This window comes from Citrus sinensis, chromosome 3 (assembly GCF_022201045.2).
Source record: "Citrus sinensis cultivar Valencia sweet orange chromosome 3, DVS_A1.0, whole genome shotgun sequence".
In the NCBI taxonomy this organism is placed as follows: domain Eukaryota; kingdom Viridiplantae; phylum Streptophyta; class Magnoliopsida; order Sapindales; family Rutaceae; genus Citrus; species Citrus sinensis.
Genome location: NC_068558.1, coordinates 33,951,888 through 33,965,092, shown reverse-complemented (window position 1 = coordinate 33,965,092; position 13,205 = coordinate 33,951,888). Strand labels below are relative to the sequence as shown.

The 13,205-nt window shown below is 37.4% G+C and overlaps 1 protein-coding gene, 1 long non-coding RNA gene and 2 pseudogenes across 6 annotated transcripts in view; all 4 read right to left on the bottom strand.

Annotated features, from left to right (window-relative positions):
• Window positions 1-13,205, bottom strand: part of LOC102618528 (integrin-linked protein kinase 1-like) — a 78,847-nt gene that overhangs the window by 23,585 nt on the left and 42,057 nt on the right. The gene's annotated exons all lie outside the window — the stretch shown is intronic.
• On the bottom strand, window positions 1,071-3,117 carry LOC127900972 (putative disease resistance RPP13-like protein 1; annotated as a pseudogene).
• Window positions 3,796-6,362, bottom strand: LOC127900974 (2-alkenal reductase (NADP(+)-dependent)-like; annotated as a pseudogene).
• LOC127900975 (uncharacterized) lies at window positions 6,392-8,309 on the bottom strand. Of its 3 annotated transcripts, XR_008052898.1 has the most exons (5): window positions 7,930-8,293; window positions 7,258-7,430; window positions 6,925-7,153; window positions 6,700-6,777; window positions 6,392-6,540 (listed from the first exon to the last, which is right to left on the bottom strand). It is a non-coding gene; the product is annotated as an uncharacterized LOC127900975 (long non-coding RNA). The 3 variants fall into 3 exon arrangements; XR_008052899.1 differs by having other exon boundaries at window positions 6,700-7,153; window positions 7,258-7,512; window positions 7,930-8,309; XR_008052897.1 differs by having other exon boundaries at window positions 6,700-7,153; window positions 7,930-8,296.

Sequence of the window (13,205 nt, the reverse complement as noted above, 5' to 3'; positions counted from 1 at the left end):
GGTATCATAATAATTGAATTTTTTTTGCACATTTACACGACTACAGTCGTGTAAATACATACATACACGACTGCTGTCGTGTATGTCGGGTGCAGAAAAAAAATTTGATAACAACTTCAGGTTTTAACGAATGTAGTTATAAAATCCATCAAATAAAAGTCATATGATGCAAATGTAATGAAAATATGAGTTGCTTTAGTGTTTATCACAAACCAAACAAAACCCTAAAAATAATATAATGTCAACAAATTGAATAGATAGCCCAAAATAAAAAATAAAAAGTTTTAAATACCTTAATCATGAGATGAATAATACACCCAGCTGTAAACAAAAATCTCAGTGCATTAGCTGTTTGTGAGTGATTTTGAGTGTAGTGTGAGTTTTTGTTGTGTGGAGTTAAAGAGTGAAGTAAAGAGTGTTGTGAGTTGTGTGTATTTTATATTTTTCTTTAGGGACATTTTAGACAATATACCACATAAAAAGATATATTTAGATAATTTTCAAATATTAGATATATTTAACTAAATACCCTATTTTTAAGACATATTTAATTAAAAACCCTGAGTATTTGAGTGTAGTGGTCGTAATTCAATGAAAAGCTTTTATTTCCTATACAAACCGCGTTTTTTTTTAAAAACCCTTTTTTGCACTTTTTTCAAAACCGTGTTGGCTCCACTCACTTGATCATGTGATCTTTGTGGGGCATATTCACTTGATTCTGTTGGGGGCACTTGTCTCTCTAAAGTTTTTATTGGGTAATAATTTTATATTGGTTTTTATAATTTTATTTAAAATAATTCACCGAAAAGCATAATTATGGAATTTCCCACCGTTCAAAATTGTTCCCTTTGTAGAATAATTACGAGTTTATCACTTTGGCTAAGTTTTGAACATTTTTTTTAAAATAATAATAAATAATCTGGTCAAGACAAGGAGTTTCATTTAAAAACAATTTCTTTGCGAATGCTTTGTAATGAATTTAAACTATCCCTTAACTGTAAAGCACTAAAATTCACTATGCAACATAGCCGTGAAATCATGCGCTTCGATCTTTGAAAAAATATCTCAAATCTCAGTTTAAGGGTGCTTTTGTAATAATAAATATAGACTTACAGGGCCTTGATGTAATAGGAGCAAGTAACTCAGGAAGGTAAATGGCTTTTAAAGCTTTTCTGTTTTGGCGGGAAAGACTGTGGGGGAAGACTTTATGACGTGGCCAAACGAAGTTGACCAAAGCTAGATTGTATCCTCTTTCGTCTATCTTGAGAAGTGAAGCTCCAATTCTGGTTTTACAAATTTACTGCTTTGTGCGTGATTCTTCAAGCTCTGTTTTCTGGGTTTTACTGGAATACTGGAAGAATGGCGAACCCTTTCAAATCTTCTTGACAGAGTATTGGCCTCCTCTAACCTGAATATGGTTTCTCCAGAGACCAATTCAGCAAGATCATGAATAAGGTCATGCATTACAAATTTAGAACTATCAGAGATTGCTGTTTGCTGAAAAATTGACCTTGACACCAGATCATAGAAGCACTTGCTGCCCCAATCTTCTAGCCGCTCTTTGCTTCCTGACTGTCGAATAATACCTCCGGCCATCCATAAAAAAGTCACCTCCTTCTCATTGAATTCATAATCTTTTGGAAAGATTGCACAGTAAGCGAAACATCTTTTCAAATGAGAAGGAAGATGATGGTAACTCAATCTTAATACTGGGAGAACCCCACTTTGTCGAGGTAAATCCCATATTTTGCTCTCTAATATATCATCCCACGCATCATGCCTCGTCGTACGCAGAAGGCCTCCGAGTGTTTTTGCTGCCAGGGCCAAGCCTCCACACTTGGCAACAACTTTCTTGCGGAATGATTCTGAAATTTGATGTGCGTTAAGATCTCTAGATTCAAATGCTTGCTTTATGAAAATGGACCAGCAATCATCATCTGACAGACTCTTGAGATTGTAATGTTCAATTGGTCCCATTGTTGATGCAACATTTGAATTGCGTGTGGTGACGATCATCTTACTGTTTGGTGCAGCAGCCAGGAACGGAGCTTTTAAGTCTACCCACAAGCTGTAGTCCTCGTTCCAAACATCATCTAAGACCAGCAAGAATCTTTTTTTTATCCACAGCTACTTTCAATTCAACCTGCACTTCGTTTAAACTGTTTAGAAGACAAGGCCTGCGGGTGATTGACTCGAGAAGCGCCTTTGAGATGCCCAAAACGTCAATGACATCAGATACACAAACCCATGCTTTTACATCAAACTTGGAACCTCCAACGGCTTTGTCATTGTAAACCTCCCGAGCGAGAGTTGTTTTTCCGATTCCGCCCATGCCAACAATGGGTATTACAACAAAGTTGGCATGATCACTTGGGGCATCGGCCAATACCATATCAAGAATTTTGGCCTTATCTTCTTCTCTTCCAAATACTTCACGTTCTGTTGGGACACTCGAACTGGGTGGCCTCAGGTGTGCAGCAGCAGCAGTTGATGATGCCTCTCCGGTAATCCGTTGCAGTCCAAGTTCAATTCTTTCTTGGCAGAGTTGCTCCAGCCGGCTAGTAATATCTTTAATCTTGGACCCCATGCTATAATTGAACATAATAGCATTCGGATTCAAACCAGCCGGGATGAAACTGAGAACCTCGCCAGAACTATCGTGATTTTGCGCCATCAACTTGCTTTCCAAAGCTTGAGTAGCAAACTCATCAAGAATGTCCTCGGTGTCATAAGCCAAGTCTTGGAGTTCGTCCAGCCACATCTTCACAGCCTCGTCAGTCAGTTGCTTCTCCTCTGCATCGCAGAGCACAGCCCGAATCATCTTCAGCTTTTTCTCCCAATTTTTGAGCTCCGAATCAACCCCGCCTTGGAGTTGACGCACAAAGCTGAGCAAATTACGAGAAGCCAACCTGCCGAACAGTACCTGAAAGAAGGCGTTGAGTAAGATCTCTCCAGCAGCAGCCATGGTTCCCTTTTGTCAGAAAGGAATCAGAATCGTCACCAACAATAAAATTATAATTGATAACAAAACTGAAATTGGTTTGATGTATGGAATACTGAAAATTGAGGAATAGAGATAAGGCTGACGATGTGGTGTGGTCCCAGTGGACTCCACCATGTTGATTAAACAACAGTGATATTCACTTGCAGATGGTGGATGTGCCACCCAGTCAATATTGGCATGCCAGCCTGCAAAGTTCATACATTTTCTTTTGTCATTGTCAAGTTCTCATTAATTAGTCACCTGTAGGATCATAGGAAATTTACTTCCAGTAAATTTTCATTGAAATTTAAATGTGTTTGATTTTTACAGCCTCTAACGACATATAATACAGTAGCTTCTGCAAACTCTTAGCTCTATCAGAATTCATAAGCATACAACAGGGCAGGAAGTTGGTTAAGTCTTACATTAGGCTATTTGTTAACAGTCAAAGCCACTCCAAATTCTCCCCTTAACAAAGGAGATTTTGTGTCACTCCTTCGAAAACAAAATTAAATAGATCAGCTGAAATGAATGCACCTGTGGGAAACATCAAGGTCAGAGATGAAAACTTCATTTATCAAGTAAGTTGCCCGGAAATGCATTTTCCAGCTCTAGATTGAAACGTTCACACTTGCTTACCTTTCAAAGAAACATGAGACTTTAATGTGAACTTTCTATGAAATAAGCAATATATTGGAAAGAAAAAAAATATGGTAATTAACTTTTAAAAAAAATATGGTAATTAACTTTACAAGCTACAGCTCTGAGGGTCTTGTTGGGGCATTGTTGATGAATTAAATTGCATTCTCCTGTGAAAACACTAACATTTCAAAGCGTTCATTGATTTAGAAACCAGTATCATACACATGTTCTGAATCTTTGATTTATAGCTGAGTACAACTTGATCAAACAAACATAACATGTATCTGAAACAAACATAACATGTATCACAAATAAGACAGAGGCATCTTCACTAAGCTTTTAAAGTGCATGGTCATATAGTAATCATATCATTCCCGAGCAACTGCAACCAGTTGTTTTCCAACATTCTGCCCAGTGAATATCCCAACTAGAGCAGATGGAGCTTTCTCAAGGCCTTCAGCTATGTCCTCGACATATACTAACTTTCCTTCTTTGATTGCCAGCATAACCAGTTCCAAGAATTTTGGATATTGGTGGTAGAAATCACCGGCAAGAAATCCTTCCATGCAAATTCGTTTTCCAACTACTTGCATCAAGTTGTGTACACCTTCAGGCTTCTCAATGTTGTACTGTGAGATCATTCCGCATACAGCGATGTGGCCACAAATTCTCATGTTGAGTAGCACTGCATCAAGCATCTTACCCCCAACATTTTCGAAATAGATGTCAATACCTTCAGGAAAGCACCTGGGAAAACAAATATGATTTCAGCAAACTTGGAATAAAATAATGCAGCAAATCCTTTCATTTCCCAAATAAACATACATCACTGTTAGCTGCAAGTGAAAATTTCCCTCTGAAATGAATATCAATTAAGCAGCTGAATTCCTAGTTTATACTATGTATGGCAATGGTAGAAAATATCAATGTAACGAATGAGATTAGTAATCTCTGTTTGTCCTGTTTTATGAAAACAGAGAAGTATCCATTACATTTTCAGGACCAACGCAGATAACTTCAATCAGTTCATTGTAATAATGAAGTGAGAAAAATGGTTAAAGCATTCATTCGTGCTAACCTATTAAGAGCTGCATCCAAGTCAGGCTCTTCCTTATAGTTAAAAGCATCATCAAACCCAAACTTGTGCTTCAACAGATCGACCTAATGTTGAAATTGTAATCAAACGAGAAACAGCACAAAGAAAAAGAAGCAGGTTAATATAATCATCTAATAAAAAAAAGTATGATTTCAAGCATATATCAACTAACATTTCTCAAAGACCAATCAACTAGGTGGTAATAAGTCAGTTTTAGTTAGACTAATGATCAAATATCCATGATTAGTTAGAACACAAATAATGTGCCATGCAAAATTCTCTATGCACAATTCTTTCAGAAGGTGTTATGTTTTTATTTAGAGTGTAAGGGTTAAGGGTGCAAACTCACCTTTTCTTTGCTTCTGGCACTTCCAACAACATAGCAACCTACCAACTTCACAAATTGCCCAACAAGCTGACCAACAGCTCCAGATGCTGCAGATACATAGACATACTCTCCTTTCTTAGGAGAGCAAAGCTCATGTAAACCACCATATGCAGTCAAACCAGGCATACCTAGAGTCAACAGAAAAATACCCGACAATCAGAAACAATAGTAAATTCCTCAAGAGAAATCCTTCAGTTACATGCCAATACGTAGGGTACAATCATTGAAAAGTCAAAATGCTAGATGTTCAAGCAGCATACTATATCCCTCTCTCATTGCATTGAATAAAACATGATTTTCAGCTCATGCGAACTGGACATTGATAAATTTAGTAACAACTTACCAAGAATCCCAGTATAGTATGGCAGAGGCACACTTGTATCCAGAATTTTAATCAGAAGTTGTGGTGATTGGATGAGACTGAACTCCTCCCAACTGGTTAAGCCCCAGACCAAGTCATCTTTCTTATAATTTGGATGCGTGGAATCCAACACTTTGGACACTCCATATCCGCTCAAAGGCTGCATAATTTGAACATAATTAAAAAAAAAAAAAAACCATTGCTGAATAATGTAACCTTAAATTCCCCTTTCCCCATCAAGAAATCAAATCCTCAGAGACAATGCTAACATGACATCATAACTAAGTTCCCTGCATATGTTTTGATAAGATAAAAGTTTTTATTTTGCTAAGAGAATCTTCTCCTAACAAGATCCCCTATACTTATTATTGCATACATAGTCCTACACATTATAATCTATTCAAAGACTCATGCCCACTAACCAAAGCCACAATGTTTCCCTAAAACACCTTCTAAAACCATAAAAGATTATGAAACCAAGAGATGGGAATTGAAGTTACTGACCTCGCCAGACTCGAACGAGGCAACAAACGAAGGCTTATCAAGCTCGCTCATACGTCCTCTCATGTAAGGATCACAGGAAAGATAAAGATTCTTCAAAAGCACTGTGTCTTTTGAACCCTCTGGCACCTGAGGTTTATTGAGCCTGTTATTATCTTCATGTCTGATTCTTTGGGAAACCCTGTCACGTAGTTGCTCAGAATCACCTGCTTGTTGCTCACTCCTTCTTCACCCGCCATTTTAATGTGTAGCAGTTACGAGAAATTTTCTCGAGTCCTTCGGCTATGTCTTCCACATACACCATCTTTCCTTCTCTGATTGCAGGAATGACCAGTTCCAAGAATTTCAGATAGAGGTGATAGTAATCACCAGCTAGAAATCCTTCCAGGCGAATCCGTTTCCCGATCAGTTGCTCTAAGTTGTGTACGCCTTCGGGTTTTTCCAGGTTGTACTGAGAGATTATACTGCTTACCGCAATGCGGCCCCGGAGCCTCATGTTGAGTAGCACTGCGTCCAGCATCTTTCCCCCAACATTTTCGAAATATATGTCGATTCCTTGAGGGAACCATCTGGGAAATTTTAAAGCAAAATCAGATTTCTATTTGTCCTGTTTTTTGAAAACAGAGACACTGCTGAAGTTACGTTTCTGGGACCAACTCACACACTTCAACCAAAGCTCTGTAATATTAAAATGAAATATTAGAGTTGAAACGTTTGTTGCAGCTGACCTTTTGAGTGCTGCATCCAAGTCTGGCTCTTCCTTGTAGTTAAAAGCATCGTCCAAACTTGTTCTTCAACAAATCGACCTTACGTTGAAAAAATGGTCAAAAAAATTTATTGACCTTGCTAATTATCACGATCAAATATGGATGCTTAGTTGGAACATAAAGCATGTAAAATTCTGCTAGAAGGCACAGTGCTATATTTACTACTTAAGAATGTTATAACAGCACCTTTTCTTTGCTTCCAGCACTTCCAACAACATAGCAACCAGCTAATTTTGCAAACTGTCCAACAAGCTGACCAACAGCTCCAGATGCTGCAGATACATAGACATACTCTCCTTTCTTCGGAGAGCAAACTTAGTATAAACCAGCGTATGCAGTTACACGAGGCATACCTAGAATAATCAAATTCCCAACAATCAGCATTCCTTCAGTAAATTCCTTCAATTATAGACTCCTGGGCAAAATGGACAATGGCCGGCAAAAAATCAGAAAGCATTTAAGCAGCATATGTATTGATATTACTATAAGCAAAGCTTAATGTGTAACAAAAATCATTACCGAGGATCCCGGCATAGTATGAAAGTGGCACATCTGTATGATGAATTTTAATCAAAAGCTGCGGAGCTGTAACGAGACTGTACTCCTCCCACCCGGTAAAGCCCCAAACCAAGTCATCTTTTGCATAATTGGGATGTGTAGAATCCAAAACTTTGGCCACCCGGTCACCATTACTGAGAAATAATGTAAACCAAAATCAAATATTGGTTCTTTAATTCCATCAAGTGCATAAATTGACCTCAACTTCCCTTTTCCCTGCATGATTCATGATCATGATTACAATTTAACCGAAATATTCCTACACACGATAAGGTTGAGTTAGGACCCTCTCTCGATTGGATTATTGATCTGAGCTTGGTTTCGATCGTCTCATAAGGTTGTGGTTAGTAGTCATTAGACAAGAATACTGTACGTAGATTAATCTACATACAATCTCAACCGTACAAGATTTCAAAAATGCATGTGGACACAAGATTTAAAAAATGAGCAGAGATCATATCAGCACTAAATCCAAATTCTGATTGAATTACTACATATCATTAATGACAGTTACAGCCCCAAAATCACAAATTATGTTTACATTCCAAAACCGTACAAATGACCTCAGAAACTCATCAAAACTTGAAGCAAATGAAAAAAAAAAAATCAAGAGATGGGTCGTGATGAACTAACCCCACCAGGATGGAATGAATCAACAAAAGAAGGTCTATCAAGCTTGCTCATACGCTCTCGCATGTAAGGACCACAAGAAAGATAAAGATTCTTCAAAAGCACCGTGTCTTTTGAACCGTCTGCTACCTTCAGCTTTATTGATCCACTTGTTATCTTCATGTCTGATTCGTTTGGAAAACCTGTCACATAGTTGCTTAGAATCACCCGCTTATTGCTCACAGCTTCTTGTTCGGCCGCCATTGTTTCTCAGTTTTTTATCAGACAAGATAATCAGAATTGTTTGCAGGGACGAGCCGATTGCGCCCGGTACACCTCCATACTTCAAAAATTATCTCAATACCCTAAAATTTATTTTTGCCGAAATTTTCATCAATACCCTTTAAAAACAGATAGGAAATTACTAAGCTATCCTCATTTTAAAACATTTAAACTCAACGGACAGCACCTCTCCCTTCTCTACTGAAGCAAACAAACACTCATCTGCTGCAATTCCCTCCATTATCAAACTCAAACAAACAAACACTGCAATTCCCTCACCGGCATCACCTCTGCAATTCCCTCACCGGCATCACCTCTACCGAAACAAATATTCATTCTCCATACATGGTAAATCGAACTTCAACACGAGCAAACTAAGCTTGAGAAGGGGAAGCTGCCACAACTGAGAAAGAGAAGCCTAGTTCGTCGCTACATAATCGCCGGCGAAAGCTGATCCTTTACTGCAAAATAGTCATAATTTAACTAGTTAAGGTAAGTAATTCTCTATAAATAGTTTTCTTGTTGATATTCAGGGAAAAAAAAAACAAAAAGTTAGGGTTTATATAGAAAAAATAGATTAATTAGTTGCGGGTCTCTCATTACATGTTCAAAAACAAATTTCTAGTTGTTTTACTACATGCAAATTGTGAACAATTGATGGATTATGCCGATTATAATTTTGTCATGTAACACACAATTTGGTCGTGTAAGGTTATGTAGGATTCAAGGTTGTGTATTACACGACCTTCATGTATTGCACTTACACGACTTCATGTATTACACGACCTTCATGTATTACACGACCTTCATGTATTACACGACCTTCATATATTACACGACCTCATGTATTACACGACCTCAAAATTACACGACTTTTTTCACTGTTGTTAATTCATTATAATAACTTAGTTGTTTAAAGACTTAATTTTTGCTAAGAATTTATATTTGTTGCTATGCAGAAAATGTCAATGAAAAGTATTCAGGAAAAAATGAAACGAGGCAAACCGAAAGTGAAAATTACTAATTTGTCATCGTTGGAACCAATAAGAATAATAAAAAATAACCTTAGTGACGTACAATTGGAGATTTTTCGCAAATCATGTTTTGGGCACTTTTTGGACTTGAATGAGTTTCTGTTTTGTGCCCAGTTGTTGCACAAGTTGGTATTAAGGCATATGCATTCATCCGATAAGGCAATGTATTTTAAGATAGGGAAAAAAGTTTGTCGATTTTCAATGTTTGAATTTGCATTAGTTACTGGACTGAATTGTGAAGAAATTTATAAACCTAACTTGGACATTGTTGATGACGGTGGTCGTGTATGTGATGTTTTGTTGGACGGTTGCACAAAGTTCACTAACACAACGCTAGGTCAGATATTTGAAGCAACTAAGTCCAAGGATGATATGAAAATGGTTAAATTTGCCATGTTGTACTTTTTGGAGGTTGTATTACTTGGAAAAGAATATAGATCATCTATAATTAGGGATCACATTCTCCACATTGACAACTTTGAAGATTTCAATAAATATCCTTAGGGTCGTGTCTGTTTTGAGAACACATTAGAAAGTATGAAGAATGTGATTGCAATTAGACAGAATAAAGAAAGGGCAAATCCAGACTATGTCCCTGAAAATGAGGCATACAGTCTTCATGGTTGTCCATTTGCAGTTCAGGTAACAAATTGTCAATATTGGTTTCGTAGAGATTATTAAGATTAGGAATATTAATTATTTCTTTTACTTGCATAGATATGGGCACTTCAAATTTTCAGTGAAGTGTGTGAAACTTTTGCCTCGAAATGTAAGCATGTCAAATATCCAAGAATTCTAAATTGGACAATCACTAAACATGTTAGCTCTAATTCGCTTGACTATTCCATATTTGATAAGAAAAAGGTAATAACAAACAATCTAGATCGTTAGTGTCTTTCTTTTTTTCTTTTTAATTTATCTTTGACATTTATTAATTGGCCTAATTATTACAGCTTAAGGTACTGGAGAAGTTGGATGTCGCTGATGAAATAGAGGCATCACAGCCTAATCTACAATGGTTTTGGCAAACAAATTGGCTGCAACAACTTGAAAATGATTTTCGTGTTGACTTAAAGAGTAAAAAATCAGCCACTCCAGTCTCAGAACAGAAAAGTAGCAGTGTTGTGCAGAAAAATTCTGTGGCCATGGAAGTTAAAGAGACTAATAAACGTGCGAAGTGTCAAGTTATGTCCATGAAATGCAAAACGAATTATGAACATGCAAATTCTGTTGAGGAAAAACTGTAAGTTTTTTTAATCTTTTAATAACAATTGCATTTTTCAATTTTTTTTTTATTTGCCTAATAGGCTCTGTCTTGTTCTGCTTGCAAGGGTAAACGTCCTGGTTACATTGATAATTTGATTTCTTTTATCGAGGACAAGTTTAATTGTTTGGATAAGCGTCTCAAAAAGATCGAAGAGAAGGTGCAGAAAATTGACTCATTGGAGGAGAATACAGGTGATGTGAGGGAGATGAGAGAACAAGTCAATAAAATTGTAGACTTAGTGGAGTTCCTAAATTCAGCGGACTACAATGTGAAGGTTCATTTTATTATTATTTTTAACTAAGTATGTTATTATTTTTAACTAAGTGCAAATTGTGTAAAGTTATTAATATTTGCTGCTGTGCAGATTCCGACAACATTTGATGATAACCCGAGTATTGCCACACCTACGACTGTGTTTCCAAGCTTCACCACAAATGCAGGCATAGTCAAAGAGGATCCAATAATTATTCCGTCTACACAGCTAGAGGTGAAAAAATATGAAAGAAAAAGGCGATCTCGAAAGGATGCAGCTGTTTTACGCACGCCATATACTAACCCATTTCGAAAATCGCGACATGTCAACGTCGATGAAGCAAAACAGCAAGTTCAGTTTGAGCATTGGCTGAAGGAGGATAATATGGAACCGTAATTCCTTATTTCTCTTTGTAAACTTACTTTTATTTGAAACAATATTTCTTGGTTGACTATAACAAGCAATAAGTTTTACTCACATTTTCTTTTTCGTTACTGCACAGTAAAATATTATCGTGGCCTATGCATGAAGCAACAAAGAACTTCTTCCGCAGTTTGGTTAGCCATAGGGCCATGCTCTTGCTCTGAAAGTGGTGTTGCTGCAGTGCATGTTAGTCGATTATGCCCCCTCAATCCGCACCTACTACACTTGCGGTGCACGATGTCTTCCCCTTGAGAAGGTATTCTAGTAGTTCGCGGTCGTCCTACCTCTCGCTTTTTCATTGGCGGTGACAGCACATATGCACGCACCTCTTCTGAAACATCCCATTCCTCTTGTGGACCCACAGGATAAATGCTCTCTGCATATACTGCAACCCATGCATTGACAGAATAATAATGAGCACATAAATCATAAACAGAATAGTTACGCATATGCTTACATACAGCTACCACATGTTCACAGGGAAATTGGTCAATTTGAAACTCATTACAACTGCAAGTCTTTTGTAGCACGTCAACATGGCCATCAAGGTCGCCATCCTTAACTATAAACTCATGGAAATTAATCTGTATTACTGGATATGTGTGTGATTTATCCAATTTCCCTTTCAACTGTTTCTCAACCCAAGTAGTCATTAAAGTACATGCATCCATTGCCAAATCTCACCTTTTTGCAAACCATTCTTGTAATTTGTCAATGATACAATCCATTAACTTATGAATAGGCAAGGTTTGTGCTTCTTTTAAGACAGAATTCATACTTTCTGCAATGTTAGTCGTCATAATCCCATAACGCCTCCCCTCGAAGTGAGAACGAGCCCACTTCTCATATCCGGCATCAGTCAGGTATTGGTGAACATTCAAACTAACACTACGGATGACATTCATATATTGAGTAAACTTAATGGGCCGATATGCCTTTGCAGCCAATTCAAATAAAGCACCCACATCGACTTCTTTAAAATGAGCATTTACATTTTGTTTTAGATGATGCGTACATATGCCATACCCTGCAGTAGGAAATACTTTATCAACTGCTTTCTTAATACTTCCATGACGGTCAGAAATGAATACTAAATTAGGAACATCACCAATAGACTCTCTTAACTTCATAAAAAACCATTCCCATGAAGCGTCATTCTCACTGTCACCTACACCAAATGCAACAGGGTAAAGTTGATTGTTGCCATCAAGAGATGTTGCAATGAATAATGTTCCTTTATACTTGCCCCTCATGAATGTACCATCAACTGCAATAACAGGCCTAATACATGAAGTGAATCCTCTCAAAGAACTTCCAATGGCCATGAAACAGTACTTGAAGTTGTTCGCACTGTCTTGCAATGCCTCCTTTGACTCAAACACCTCTTTCACCATCGACACATCAGTATCACCACTAACTTCTGTTGATAATAAATTACTGCTACTAGTAAGTAAATTTATTCTGGGCACATGTCCATTGTTTGAGGTTCTTGAACTTATAGGAGCTGGAGTATTATCTCCTAATGCTAAATCAACAGCTAATGGTGGCTCATCCAAACAATCAACTTCAGTTACAAATTCATTAACTGCTTCTTGTTCGTCAATCAGTTGTGTAGTAGGCAAACACTCAATTGGTGATTCATCTGCAACAGTAAAATTGTTCGAACTGAGAATAGGAAATGATGGAGGCACGTAGCTGGAGAAAGCATGACTCTCTTCCCATGAAAGACGAGGTGAAGGTTGTCTATCCACCGGAACTGTCGAAATTGATCTACGTTCAAAAGTAATGCAGAGCGGGTTTCTAAACTCCATTCCACTAGCTACTTCCTCTAAGAAAAATTCCACATCATCATTGGTTTGAATTGTAACTGGTGGCATAGGATCAGATGTCTTAAGTTTGAACTTCATTGTGATTTCGAATTCCGAAGTATCTATATCAATAACTTCAGCTATCTTGTCCACCAATTCGGCATATGTTGTCGATCGTGGTATCATTATCCCTTTAGCCTTGGAACCTTTGAACTTATACTCGTCATTTTGCT